This window comes from Panthera leo, chromosome B2 (genome assembly GCF_018350215.1).
Source record: "Panthera leo isolate Ple1 chromosome B2, P.leo_Ple1_pat1.1, whole genome shotgun sequence".
Taxonomy (NCBI): domain Eukaryota; kingdom Metazoa; phylum Chordata; class Mammalia; order Carnivora; family Felidae; genus Panthera; species Panthera leo.
The window spans coordinates 137,154,856-137,170,646 of NC_056683.1; the positions used below are offsets into that span (position 1 = coordinate 137,154,856).

A 15,791-nucleotide genomic window follows, 5' to 3' on the forward strand; every position below is an offset into this window, starting at 1 on the left:
CTGTAATAAAATTATATTTATTGACACAGATATTTTTTAAAAAATCTCAAACACAAAGTTTAAGAAATTCAGAGAGATTTTAGATGTTTATTACTCATGCTAGAATTTCAAGTATGAAACATTTATATAATTTCATGAAAAAACTTGCATATCTAGTAAAGAGTAGAGCAAGAATTCAAATCTAGTTTTATTTGAAACAAGATTTCCTGTTCCACCACAACTTACTGCTTTTCCTATTGGGGCCTCCCATTCTATAAATTCCAAGTTTGTTGATTCTTTTTTACTGAGGTTTTACTATATTTGATGAAGGGGCACCAGCAGTAACATAAAAGTTTACCCTTTTTAGGTAGTTTCATATCTAAGGGACTTCACAGATTTTTCAAGCTAACTACTCAGGTTTTTGAAACCAAATTTGTCAAAAGTCATAGGATTTAAAAAGTCAAAACCAGGAGCTCAGTAGAGCACTGAATCTTGTGAAACACTATATAGAACTCATTAAGAGACTAGATTAGCTTCTCACCTTTTAAATATTTAAATTTTACTTCCAGCTGAAAATTTGAGATAAGATTCCAATCTGATATGGTTGTATAATTCAACTTAATTGATTTCATTTTGATGAGAAACTTCAATTAATGCCCTGTATGACCTCCAGCTACTCTTATATTTCCCTTTAATTTCCTTTATCTCGGGAAAACTCAAAAGTTCTACAGCATTGGCAACTGACAAAAACAATCCATGAAAATCCAGGAACTTATCATGTAGTAAGGTGTGTGTATGTGTATGTGTGTGTGTCTGTGTGCGTGCGCGCGTGCATAGCGCCCAAGCAGAAAAACAGCAGATCCTAACTATTAAGTGACTCTGGGCTTCTGAAAGGGACTATACACTTTGGAAAGCCCAGGTTCAGTGGCAGGTGACAGTACGTTATGGACACCACAGCAGCCCTAATCCTGTGGCTGATCCATCTCCAGATTTTGGTGATGTCTCCTCCACTCAAGCTGAGTTGGAGTCTGGTTCAGCCACAACCATCTCAGTAGTCTTTGCCAAATGTTCTCTGGGTTACTAAGCACTTCCTTTTTTTGTGTGTTTCTGCCACATTTAAAAATTAACATTAGCACTCAAATGAATAAGAAAAATGTACCAGAATACCAAGAGAAAAAACGGGCAAAAGACTTGAACAAGCTATCCTTCAAGACCAAAAGAAAAAAATAATTTCTTTTTGACATGTTAAAAAAGCTATTAGCATTATTAGTAACAAAAGAAATAAAAGTTTGAAAAATATTTTCATTTATCAAGTTAGCAAAGATTTTTCAAAAGACGATAGTATGTTGGTAATAGTATGTTGTTGCTCTAAGCATCAAACCTAGACAAAAAAAAAAAAAAATGCTACACAGATATACAGACAAAATCCAGGCATAAGGATGTACTTCAGTTACAACAATAAAATATGGGAAATAACATAAAAATCTAAAAGTAAAACAATGACTAAATAAATTAAAACATCCATAAGTTGAATTATTTTGCAGTCACTAAATTGTATTAAAAATACCAGTGTTTTTTTTAAAAAAATACCATTTTTAATTTCCTGGGAAACACCAAAGTAATATTATTTTTTTTTAAAGTAAGTATGAAGTTCTACAATGTGATTCTACTTCTTTAAAAAATAGTACACATTATGCATAGTGGTAAACTACTGCGTATTTTCAACAGCAATTCTTTAGGCATTGGGATAATTATAAGTTCTTACTATATGCCAGGCATATGTTTAGCACCTTATATACAATGCAATAAATTTATGCTTGCAAAAATTTTAGGAGATGGGTTTTATCCCTGTTGTATATCTGAGGAAACCGAGACCCCGATCAGGTAAGCAACTTTACCACAATGACAAAGCTCTTCCGTGGAGAAACCAGAACATAAACTAAGGTCAGCTTGACCCAAAGTTCCTGCTCACCACGTCCATGTCTCTGCCCACAGGTAATTTTAATTTTCTGTTTCATATATTTTTATGTGTTCTAGGGGACCTAAAATAAGCATATAATGCTTTCATAATCTGAAAATAAATCCGTAGTTTAACTGCTGTATTAAAAAGATGCAGATTCACAAATGACGATTCTAAAAATTGCTTCCTCCCAAGATGTGGGACCATGAACAGGATCTTTAGGAACTCAAACTAATGGGGTAATGAGCATGAGCACTCCTTTTAATAAGTGTAATCCCAAAGACTTTTGTGAGCCATCTCAATTCTGCAAAATGTATTCATTTAAGAAATACTTGCTTAACACCTACCTTTTGCCAGGTATTGTGCTAGATGTTGGCACAATAGTAGGAGGACCAGTCTGAAGGACTTTCTTTGGATATCGGGAAAGTCTTTGGGGGATAAGTAGAGATGGGAAGAGATAGAGAAGGTGGCAAGACTGTCAATTTAACACTGGAAGTCCTGGCTACATACATCTAAGGTTTGTTGTTTTTTTTTTTAATCTTTCCCTAAAAACATATAGGATTCCTGAGGATCCAGGACACCCCCGTAAATGTCATAAAATGTGAAGGCTCTACAATGCATTCATACTTTTACTCTAATTATACTAGTCAGATAAGCTAAAATGTTTTATATGTATATATACATATATATATATATAGTTTTTAATGTTTATTTATTTTTGAAGAAGAGAGAGACAGAGTGTGAGTGGGGGAGGGGCAGACACACACACACACACACACACACACACACACACACACACACACAGAATCCGAAGCAGGCTCCAGGCTCCAAGCTGTCAGCACAGAGCCCAACGCGGGGCTCGAACTCACAAACCTCGAGATCATGACCTGAGCCGAAGTCGGACGCTCAACCGACTGAGCCACCCAGGCGCCCCTGAACTAAAATGTTTTTAATATCACGTAGCACTATTCTCATCCACAGGCTATACACTAGTCCTCACATTTGCCCTTCTGGGTGGTACAGTATTTTCATTGTTAAGGAAGCAGAGTTGGACCATCAGAAGGATTCTGAGCAGAAATGCAGTTGGATGGATTTCCATCCTCTTGGCTCCATACTTCTTTGTCCATGTCCACCTTCCATTTTTCAGGAAAAGCAAATGTCTTTCAGCAAATGGACTTCTAATGTGAAGGCCACTGTCTCTACAGTTGTAGATTAACAGGCAAATGTTTTCTGACTTTTTAATTTATGAGTCAATCAGATTTTTTATCGATATAGACTTAGGTTATTTACTTTTATGTGGCTGTTATAATAAGATCAAACGAGTAAGAATACATATATTATAATTAAATACATATATCTCCTTGTCTACAAAGTCCCAAGCCCTAGTGGTAGGAAATGTTAAGGAATGTCATTAAGCAAAAGTATAGGAAGTCCATAGGAATGACAATAATTTAGATTTTCAACACTGAGTTCAAATAAATTTAGACCCTATACGAAGATCCCTAAAAGCAAAGAGATACCTATTTGCGAAGGAAAACCTGGGATGCCTTAGAATTGAACACAGACAGCAAATTAAATCTCCTTGTTAATTCTCTTCCATGGGTATTAAACACCAAGGAATCATTGAGAAACCAGAGTAAAAAAGGTCTAAGTTGGAACAATAGATTCCTTATGTTGTTTGTATATTAGGTGGTTTTCTTAATCTTTCAGACTACAAATTTAGGAGGAAGGATAAGGGTCCATAGTTCTGAGATCAGCTGTCACTGCCATGGAGATTCATCCTATTTAATACATGATACCATCCAATCTTTTCATAATAACAAACACTTGTTTCATCATCTCCACAAATCGTAAACTACCCTTCCATGGTTTCTCTAACTACAGTTTTTCAAGATTACAAAAATACTGAGTAAATCTACTCTCCAGTGAGTGTACTAATTACTGTTTTAGTTCATGCTAACAGAAGAAATGGCTTAATAACAGTAACTTAACTGAAGGAGGTCGAACTGCTCATTCATTTAAACTGAGTACAAATCATCTTTGTGTTAGATATCAGTGCTATAATGTGTATTTCATGGATACCTGCTATTATTACTTAGAGACTTTAGCAACACAATTTAAAGTGTTTCAGTTTCCAAAATTATTTAATACCCGTAATGCGACCAGGAGGAAAACATTATTTTCCACTACAACAGTAAAAACTGTTTCTCTTTTCTCCAATTAAATGATTTCGGAAGGATGCATTACCCGGAAAACCGGTATGTATGAACGCCGGAAATGCAGATGATATCTAGTCTCAGAAATGTTTATTCTAAACGGGAACTAAACTATTAGATTTCTCTCTATTATTTATGATAGGCTTCCCATGATGGAAATAAGCTCCCTGTAAAATAATCCAAAAAGAAATTGGAAAAAACAACAACAACAACAACTATGGGAAGGTTGCAAAGTTCCCTAGACAAACCTTTCCAGAGACTCTTTTAGAAGGAGGCATTTTTCGAAGGGTCAGGGAGGTTTAGGAAAACTCTGCCAAGGAGCCAGGGTCAGTCTCCCCGGAGCGACTAAGATTGTCCCAGGTGAGCAGCGTCCGGGACTCCGGATGGAGGCAGAGGACGCAGGGCGGGTCCCCGCACAGCGGGCATCTTTTCGGCCAGGCGACCCCCGCTCAGTCTCCAGGACCCCAGCGACTCCCAAGGCTGGCGCGGGCTGCCCGGGACGCACTGCCAAGAGCCTCCCGCTCCCGGGGAGCATCCCCCCTTCCTCGGCTTCCGAGGCCAGCTCTGTCCCTCCGCCATCCTCCAGTCCTCCGACATTTTTCACGGAGACCCGGAGGCAGGGAGAAGAGGAAACGGCCGAGTGTCTGCATCCAGTCTCTGCCGCAGCACCAGAAGAGGAGAGGAGGACGGAGGCTGGCGAGAAGATAGCTATTAAACTGTGATTCCATCTCCAAAAAAAAGAATCACCATCACCCCCAGTAGGGGAGTCTCGGATACACCCACCCGGACACAGGCGAAGGGGTTGGTGGGCGTTCCTCCTCCTGGTCCCTTCGGTGCCTGTGAAATCTACCCTAAACCGTGCACACAAGAACTCCCTTTCCTACGACTAACGGGAGGGGAGGAACAAAAGAGACCCCCACGCCCTACACACACACACACACACACACACACACACACATCACTCAGATATCTGACCGACGCTCAAGGTATGCATTTTTGCAATCCCTTAGGCTTACACCTTCCCCACCTGGTTAGTGCATTTACCCAAAGAAAGAAAGGAAAAAAAAAAAAAAAAAAAAAAAAACCACCCCGAGGTGATCGGTCGAACGGGCACTGTTAATTTCACATTCGGTTTTCTAACAAACGACCACAAAAATCCCGCAGGATCTCGCGCCCCCGCGGGGTCTCTGCCGCCCCCGGCCCTCTCTGCCGGCTCCCCGAAGGCGCCCAGCCCTCCGCTGCGGACCCGACCGAGGCTTCCCCGGGCGGGCCGGACGCTCGCCCAGCCCCTCCGCAGCAGCTGGAGGGCGGCGAGCGGACCGCGCGGTGGCAGCAACGCGGGATTCAACTTCCCAAACCTGCGGCGCGGCCCCCGCTCCCTCCCGCGGCGCCGCGGCCGGCGCCGAGACCCCCGCGCCCGCAGCCACCCCCGCCGGGGCTCCGGCGGTTGCACTCGCCGCCCCCTCTTACCTTCACCTCCCCCAGCCACCACCTTTTAAAACATTCATCCCTCGGTGCAAAGCAGACATTTTGATGTCATTTACTTAGCACCGCTCGGTTTCAGAAGCAACATCTTACCCCGTCGCCTGGAGGTGTGGGCAGCGCACCGATGGGTCCGGGGGCGCAAGGCTGGGCTGCTCGGTCCTCTAGCGGAGCGGGTTTGCTGCCATCCGCCCAACTTCAGCACCCAGCGGGCGAGGAGAGAGGGAGAGAGGCGAGGATGGAGGGGAGAGGGGAAGGGGAGGAGGGAGGGTGGGCGGGGAGGGAGCGGGCGCCGCTCGGCAGCGCGCATGCGCCCCGCGGGCGGGCGCAGCCCCTCGCCCGGCTCGGCCCGAGGTGCCGCTTCTTCCCCCGGCGCGCGGCCGCGTGAGTCACGGCCCCGCCCCTCCCGGTGGCCCGGCCCCCGCGCGCTCGCCTCGGCGCCGCGCCCACGGTGCGGGGGTCTGCGCGGAGCTTCGCCGGAGCCTCGGGGACCTGGGAGCCTTCCTTGATTGGAGAGGCTCAGCCTCCTGGGCTCCCTCAACTTCACGTTCGCCCGCAGCCCGCGTTATTTTCTCGTGCGCTTTAGGAGACTGCTGGAAACAAGAAGCGTGTCTTTTAGGAGGGGAAAAAAGCGCTGCAACGGTGGGGTCCCAGGGGAAGCAGTCCCTGCGGGAGGGTTCAAGAAAGTGGGGGGTTAAGCAAGTTTTGCTCCCCAAAGGACTCGACTGTATGAAGAGTTCTTTGTTGACATCGGCACCCAGAAATCTGACCCTTTTGCCTTTAAGAATTATTTCAGATCTGGTCTGGGGCATGTATTCTGTCTCGGGCGTCTGGACCACTGGAGCCAGAGTTTTGAGTGAGAGAAGGCGATGACAAGGCAAGAGTCGTGAAGTACTAACAGAGGTGTTGATGCTAGGGGCTTGGAATATCCTTTGGGGACAGCTAGGTAGCTATCAGGTCTGATAATTGTTCCATTCGCTAGCGGAGCCCAGCTCGGTAGTGAAGAAGCTTTGGATGCTTAATGCATCATGAGCGCTAGATTGCATCTCTGATGATTAAATTGAAGTGTTTGTGAGGGTGAATTAGGCAAGCGGGTGTCTCTCTTGAGATGTGACATCTGTGGGAAGAGGAGTGAGTTCCTGGCTGGAATGATTAGGCTTTTTTCTTATACCTACTTAAAACTGATTACTTGTAAATATATATGATTTCCCATTGCTTGTGTTCTTCTACATTCAAACAGTGTTAGCGTTATTTCAAGCTCCCATACTGAACACCCTCCTGGCCTCCTCCCTCCTCACCTACACGGGAGTTAAATAGGTCTCAGGGTTTGCTCCCCGGCCTCCTTTCTCTAGCTACATCATAGCTTTGAGTGTTAGTGCTCTTCAAAGTGTATTCCCTCCACTGGGGTTGGTCTGCAAGTTGTTCCTTATTGGTCTGTAATGAGAGAGGAGTATAGAAATCCAGAGTTACATTTAGAAACTTTCACAATAATTTGACATTGCCTTGGCATCCAAGCATATTAGTCCGTTGTACCTTTGTGTCTGATTTTATCTGTAAAGTAATTCATTTTTGTTGGATTTTACAAAAGTATTGGTCCACGATGCAAAAGATAAATGCAAAGTTGTTTTCAAAACAAAAGTTGAAAAAAATAAAGTGTCATGGTTTGAGCAGCCCCAAATTCTATGTCCCTCCCGGATTTATATCTTCAGTCCTGATCTTGCGGAACTCTGTTATGTTCTTAACTACCTTTATGGCTCCATTTGAAGAATAATTATACTAGTTTATATTTATTGAACCATTACTGTGTGTTAAGTTCTGACCTAAATGTTTTACATACGCTTCTTATTTTCTCTACAAGGTAGATGCTATTATTATGTTCAACAGACATCTTAGAAGCAGAACTCCAGATATCGACCCCCTCCAAACCTTAGAAGCAGAACTCCAGATATCCACCCCCTCCAAACCTGTTCCTCTTCTAATTGTCCTACCTAGTTACTCTTGTCAAAAAATTAGAAGTTATCTTTGTTTTGTCTCCTTTACCCCACATCTAATTAATTAGCAAGTCACCTTGTCTCGACCTCCAAAATATATCCCCGATTCATCCACATCGCTCCCTCTCCTTTGCTACAACCGTGGTCCAAGCTTCTTTCGTCTCTCACAGGAACTACCACAAAAGCCACCAATTAGTTCCTCCTCCACAGCCCAAAACAACACATTCTCTGAACAACAGATGAGTGATCTTTTAAAAACATAATCCCATCATGCCATGCTTCTGCTTAAAACTCTCCAACGAGTTTTCATTGCACTTTAAATACAATCTCTAACCCTTACCGCTGCCGAGAAGGCTTTATGTAATCTTGTCCCAGTCTAGTTCTCTCAGACCATGTTCCCATACACCACAGCTATGTGTGGCGTAGCCACATCAGCCTATTTCTTTTACTTTCTTGAACAAGTTTAGCTTATAGTACTTGCTGTTCTTTCTCCTGAAATCCTCTGCCCCCAAATCTTTAGAGTAGACTCCTTAATATCCTACAGGTCTCTGTTTAGGTATCACCTACTCAGGCTTTACCTAGCCACTCAATGTAATCTTCCCCAGAGTTCTTCTCTCTTGTATCTTCTTGCTTTATTTTCTTCCAAATACTTTTCATTATCTGAGTCAGCTTGCATATGTTGACTTGTTTATTATCTCCTTCTCCCCCCTCTAGAATAATGTACCTCAAGAGCTTTGCCTACACTTTTCACTCTTTTATCTCTAGTGCTCAGAACAAGACTTGGCACATTGTATATGCTCAGGATTTAGCGGATGAATTCATGATTGAATGAATAAATAACACGCTTAAAAAAAAGCATTCTTTATTTTTTTCTGATGCTTCTTTTTCTTGGATCCTCATTGCTGCGTATGAGAATCTGTTGTTTCCCCCGAGTGCACAGTCTACCTTGTTTCCTCTGCCCGCTCTATCAAAGATCACTCCTTGCAATGTCACACATGTAAACTAGATGCCAGAGGAATGTTCCCAGAACCAACTTTATAACAAGCTCAACAACAACAACAAAAAGAGAGAGAGAGAGAGAGAGAGAGAGAGAGAGAGAGAGAGATCTTTTCCTTCCATGAACTTCTCTAAAATGTAATAATGGCTGTTTGGGAAATTTTTTGCACCTGTGTCCAGCTGGCTATTCAGTCAGTAATTTACTTGCTGAAGTCAAATGTAACTTCTTGGTGACTTTCTTTCACAGTTGCAGTTTATTGTGCAATCCTTTACGCATTAGCCAGAATCTTCAATGACGGTGTTTTAGGAACTGGATGTGTTGCCTATGCTCTGAATGTTGAAGAGATGGGTGGAAGTGACCACAGGTTTAATGACCTTCACCTCACAGAATTTCACCACTTGCGGTCTATGTGCATATCTGGGTCTTAGGAAATACTTGCAACACCAGTGCATCAAATAATGATTAGGAGAATAATTCAATTCAATAAACTTTATTAATGTCTGCTATATGCCTGGTATTATGTCTTCAAGTGGTTTTTTTTTTTTTGCAAAAAATGTAAATGTTATATAAAATTATTATATATGAGTCAGAAATGGATTGCAGTTTATTTTAGCCATGGGGATGCCTTCTCTTTGTGCAGAATTTCAGAACTCCTTGAGCTTATCATTATCAAGCAGCTGTGTGGTAACTATGAAAAGCACTTTTTGATCATGATCATTTCCATACCATTACGAATGCATTTTTCAAGTAGAATCTGGATACAGCAGCAGATTTTGGTATAATGACTTCATAGTAAGGGAGACAGGAGATTTGCAAGTAAGATATTTGCAGACAGAAGATATTGGAAAAGGACAGAGCATCAAAATGTTTATAGTACATTTATTCATAATTAGGGGTATTTGTCATCATTAGGAGAGTTGAAATATACCTCAGTGAGTTTGGTAACTTTAGAAGGTTATTTCAGTAAGAAATTATGTAGCATATTTACATTTTATTCTCTCTTTTCCAACATGATCATTTATTGAACATCAACTGTTCTACCTTTGAAAAGCAGATGGAAAAGGAAGAAATTTGCTTGGATCTAGGAAACACTGACTGCTCCATCTAGGCAAACTTCTCCAGAGTAGAGCTGGAAAGAGAGTTAAAATAGGACTCCTTAAACACACTTTTTTCTTTTTGGTAAATAGAACTTACCATGTTTCTCCAATTGATTCTAATCAAACCTCAGAGACAGGTTCTTCTCGGGGAACTTATTTAGATGGAAGCAGTCTGATTCCCAAATATGTAAAATGAGATATAATTAACAGTTTTACATTTTATATGTACTTTTTTAAACATAAATCATGAGTTATTGAAATTTCTTTAATTGTTTAACTTATCAGAATTAAGCTTTAAAAGGCTCAATATTATTGTTAGAATGGCATTCGTGCATTTACACCTCAACATAATTGGATGGGTCTGTGGAAGCAGATATAAAGACCATTTTTTATTAGTTATGCTCAATTTTGTATATCATAAATTCGCTCAACATAGAGTCAAGTGTCAGTCACCCCAAGTACTTTACAAGTGCTCATTTGATGGGCCCTGCATGTTCACATTGTTTGGTTCAATGGGTCACTCATATAATGTTGGACAATATTACTCTGCTCTACATGGAAAAATAACAAAATGTTTATTTCACCTAGAGAGCACAATAATGGTCCATTATTACAGTCAGATTCTTTGTGGATGGAGAAAAATGTCAGAATTTAGTGGTCTACGTTATATTATCTTGAGATCTTTGAGGGCTCCTAGGTGATGGTAGCTGGATTGTGGACCAGACTTTTGCTTTGTCAGACCTATCTCCAGGGTCTGACGGAAGTCAGGGGGAGAGAGACAGTGGTTTGATTTCACGGTAGTTTCTCAGGTCTTTACTATGTTCTGGTTTATGGCAGAGCAAATTCAGAGATGCAGAAAGTTAATGAAGATCTTTGTGTATATGAGTATTACGTATACAATCTAGAAGGGCCCAGGTGACTAATTTTTGAGTTCCATATTGCAACATACTTAAATTGCAAATCAGAAACCTGTACTCACATTGTCAATTTTTTGCTAAAGGCTCTATGGTTTCTTGATTTCCTGTGAACTAGTTTCAGAGTATACACAAGTCTTTCACGGTGTCACCTTAAGTCTTCACATTTGAATTTAAGTAGAATTTACCTAATACTGTGCATGATTGCCCATTCAGTCTCATCCATCTATTAATTCATTCACCCACTCACTTAAAGGGCTCTTAGGAAATGTCTGTCCTGGCATTGTGGGAAATAGAAATACAGTGGAAAATAATATTCCTCTCCTTGACATGAATTTATAATCCAAGTGAGATAGGCTTTTACATACATGAAGGAACCAGAAGAAATCAATGAGAACACTTGAGATAATGTGGTATTATTATTTTATTTCTTTCCAGGAGGTAGGGCAGAGAATGATGAAAAAGGAAATTGCATGTTTTATAATCAGAACTCTCAACTGCACAGCATAGAAATTGCAGATGATCAAAGTGGCCCATTGAAGTACACACTGAAAACTTTCTTTGTATTACATGGAACTAATTTTGAATGGCTTTGCAGATTTGAAATAGGAATTCAAGGAAGGAGGGATTTAAAATACAATATTCAAATAGGAAGTTACTTGTTAAACTTTAAGTTGACAGCCACTTAGAAAATACTAAGCACCTTCAATGTGCACGGCATTGTACAGGGCTCTGGGGAGATTGCAAAATGAGTCAGAACATAAGGAATAAAGTAGTGAGTAGCGCAGAGTCTAGAGAGATCATGCTCAGCTCAGTGGTTATAGCTGACTGTGGCTTTTCGGGTGATTGGCAAAGAATGAGAGCCATTTGTGTATCTACACTGAGATGTGTGGAAAGACATTTGGGTTGCAAATCAATATGGCATCATGATTGTGTGTTGTTTCAGAATAACAGGTTATGTATGGGAAAACTTGATTAGTATCGCTTACTTATATAAAGTTACTAAGTTTTAAATGTAGATCGAGGCTACATTGTGGTGTGTGGGGAGGGGGTAAGATGTTGGGTGTGGTAGACTGGTTTCATCTCCAAGTCTAGTCACTTGCTACTAATGTGTTGCACGGGATTCTGAGGCCAAATCTGAGATAAGCAAGAAAGATGATTGTAATTTTCAACACTGTCTGATATGCTGTTGGTACATTTATCTAGTATTTGAAACCTCTATTCTAGTTAATAAGGAGTCAAATGATTTTGAAAAAGAGGAGTTGTATATAGTCAGGATAATAGTTCTTGAAGAACCCTCAAACTGTTATTTTTTCTCCAAAATTGGTATTCAGAGAACAATGAATTCACTTGGTCAATAAACTGGGATAATGGAAATTGATCTGTAAATTTCTTCCTTGGGATTTGATAAATACACTGGCATATTGAAGGCTCTGTAAAAGCTCCTGGATTACAAAAAGCTAAAATGGTGAGTAAACACATGAGAAGATTCTCTTTCTTTTTCACAACTCCCCCCCACACACATGTTATTTACACACATACACACATACATATGGTATCAGTCATCTCAACTTTATTGATTCCCTGATCTAAAATTTAAACAAAGTTAACTTTAGTTTTAGTTCTAGTTAGTCATAAAGTCTTAATCAGGACCTTTTCCACACATAAATGTACCTAACTTCTATTTATTTTTTTAATTCATTTGGGCAATATATACTGGGCATCTATTATGTGGCTATCTGGCAGGCTGTGTTCTAGGCACTGGAGATACAGCAAGAAACAAAACGAACAGAAATCCCTAGCCATTGGGGGCCTATAGTCTAGTGATGGAGACAAAAATCAAAGTAAATAAGTAAAATATAGTAAATTAGGTCATTATAAGGTCTAAGGGGAAAAACTAAGTCAGGAAAAGGGGATAGTATGTGTGCTCGTGAGCTGGAAGGGGTTCTGAAATTATACATAGGGTAGGAAAGAAGGCCTCACTGAGACGGTGAGTCAATCTGTGAAGGAAGCAAGAGGTTGAGTTCATGGCTATCCGGAGACAGAACATTCCAGCAGAGGAAAAGATAGTGCATGGGCAGGGCCCTCAGTGAGAGCGTGTCATGGGAACAAATGGACATCAGTGAACAAATGGAGGGAGTTGTAAGAGATGACGTGAGAGAGAGGAGAGAAGGTACTCATGCATTGCCTTGCAGCTCAGGATGTTGGTGTGCACTCTGGGTGAATCGGAGAGCCATCGGAAGGTTTTGAACAGAGTGCCATGGAAGACAAGCTCTAGTCTTTGAGAAGGTTATTTGCAATGATTATAAAGGACTGCTAAAGATCGCTAAGAAAAAGACGACAACCAAATAGGCCCATTCTGGCTACTTACCTGAGGATACACCAAGCGGGGGGCAGAACAGAAGCCAGGAGTGGGATTTGGAGGCCACTGCTGTTAGCCAGGAGGAAGGATGACCGGGGTGTGGAGCAGAGTCACAGCAGTGAGAGTATGAACGAGTAGGAAGATGCTTGATACGTCTTCAAAGTAGAGTTTACAGGATTTGCTGACTGTTTGGATGTGTGGTATAAAAGAATTTGAGAAATCAGGGATGTCTCCACTGGTTTTGGCCTGATCACAGAAACTTTCCTTTAATAATGATGTGCTTGACTTCCTGCTTCCAGAGTCCGCCTATCCCCACAGCTGAGACTAATAAATTACTATAAACAGACTTAACCAACAGTTTGGGCAGGGCCTCTTGGTCCAAAAAACCAGAGGGATTCCAGAAAGGGGCAGTGCAGAGAGATCGACCAGCCTCTTAACGCTGGTGCAGCTGTAACCTTGAATCCTGAACCTATGCTTCAGAACTCCTCCTTTTTTTTTATTCCCTTTGCCCTGAATGCCTCCTTTTGTTGTCACTCTATTACCCAAGTGTGATGAGGTCCTGCTTCAGTGCTGCACTGTCCGGTACCCACTTCCCAAATCTTTGATGCCCGCCACGTGCCCGTCTGGTTTTCGGTCTCTTTCCTGTTGCCGAATCTATTGACGACAGAGATCTGCCCGGTGGCCGGGACATCTGCCTGTTGCCGTGGGTTGGACCTCTCTAATGCTAACAACTTGCCACCTTGGCCTGGGCCTTTTCTTGTTACCGGCTGTCATCAACCCCGAGAGCTCTGTGACCTTTCCTATGTGTTTGGTTCTTTCCAGCTCCTAAGATAATTCATTCATTTAAAGACTCGTTCATTCTTATCTGCATTAATGCATTCCAATGAACATTTACTGGGTGCTAATTTTGAGTCATCTATCTGAGACTGTAGATAAAAGGTGAATAATATGTAGACTCTATTCTCCATGTCCTAGAGAAGCTCCTAGAATCTGGGGAAGGACATGGGCTAATGAGGGACACAGACACGGAAACAATATTTACAGCGAGTTGTGATAATTGCTCTCAATCTCTAATCATCTTTTCAAAATGGGGACATTTTACGGCTAGACAAAAAGCATGGTGCAGTGTTTTTACAGACTGGAAGTGGAATGAATCTGATCGAGGCTGGAGTTTCTGTTCTCCCACTCACTGGCTGAGTGACATTGGCAAGTGAATTTACCTCTGATACTTCGGTTTCTTCGTCTTTGAAATGGGAATAACAACTAGATGTCTTCTAGGGTTGTTGTGAGGGCTACATAAGATATTCATCTAAAGTGCTTTATCATTGCTGCTGACACATACCAAGGCGTAATGTTTTAGCACGTCTTCATTTTCTTCTCTTCCTCCTCCTTCCTCCCTGGCAGTCTAAGTGGGTGCAACAGGAACATAGGAGGAGAATCCTTGGCACGAGGGGGAAACTTTTCTGATCCCAGGGGCCCGGGTTAGAGTCCAGGGCTCTCAGAGCCCCTGCACGGATTTGAGTCATAACATCGTTTAATACTTGCCTAGGTATTGGATCATCGCCCCCGTGAGAATTGTCTCTTGTGGGCGGGGACTTTGCCTGCTCACCCTGCAGCCCCAACATGTTACACAGTGCTGTGTAGGAAGAAGTCCCCAATAAATATTAAAAAAAAAAAAGAAGAAGAAGAAGAAGAAGAATGACAAGGCTTCCCAGTGGTGGTGCCTATTAAATTAAACTTGAAAGGAAGAATTCATCACATGAAGGAAGAATAAGACCGTTTCCAGTATTCAGGAAAGTGTGAGTCGTGTGCTGAGGCCTAAGACCTTTAATGTATTCAGGAAGCCTCAGGTCTGTTGGCGTCATCTATCTGCCTGTCTATGCACCGCATGAGCTCCTGAATTCTGAAAGGTGGGCAGGAGCTAGATCAAAAAGGACTTTGTATGTATAATAACTCAAGAGTTCAGACCTTTCTCTGGGATGCAGAGCACAGAATGCTATGAGGTAGGGCACTCGAGGCTTTTCACGATCGGGTCCTTACCCCCCTTTTCAGACTTCTCTCCTTGACTAACAATTTACACGCCAGCAGCACCAAAATGTTTGCACCCCACCCCTCTCCCACCCCTCCAACATCACATGCTTCTGTTTCTTACTTTCTTTGCTTATGCTGTGTCACCATCTAGAATGTTCCCATCCCCTCTTGTTACCAAAGCCCTCGCTGGGCCCCCGTCTCCTATTATTCATGCTGTGGCCCAAGAGTCACCAACTCCAGAAAGTCTTCTGGCTTGCAGGATGCTTCCCCAGTCATTAAAGTTCACATCCAATGAGTTCACATCCAATGGGTGTCAAGCACTCTTTCCCTTTGTATCTATAATTTGATTTAATCCTTACAAGAACCCTATAAAATAGGTACTGTTATCCTTTTTTAAATTGAGCAAACAGATATACTTTCTTACTTTGGGTTTATTTTACATTTTGTAGATGAGCAAACTAAAGCTTAAATGATCCAGGGTTAAAGACTGGCTGAGATTTGACACCTAATGTAAGGGCTACAATCCCCACTATCTTTGAACTTGAACATCAATTACACTTCACTGCTTAGACAGGGTCCTATGACCCCTCCTTGTCTATGTAACTCTTTTTTTTCTTTTTTTAGCAGTCTCAATCTGATAGAATATTAAATTACACAGTTTTCATGTTTCAGTTATAGTTTGAAATCTTTCTGTGTCAAATCTCTTTTTCCCATTCCTTGACGATATCTTGGGCAGATTCCATAATTATTTGGTCACATTCC

The 15,791-nt window shown here is 41.6% G+C and overlaps 1 protein-coding gene across 1 annotated transcript in view; it reads right to left on the reverse strand.

The window, feature by feature from the left end:
* Positions 1-5,894, reverse strand: part of RGS17 (regulator of G protein signaling 17) — a 91,827-nt gene extending 85,933 nt beyond the window's left edge. Inside the window, exon 1 of the mRNA XM_042940103.1 lies at positions 5,734-5,894. The gene's annotated coding sequence lies outside the window, so the exon portion shown is untranslated. The remainder of the gene's footprint in view (positions 1-5,733) is intronic.
* Positions 5,895-15,791: the final 9,897 nt, after the last annotated feature.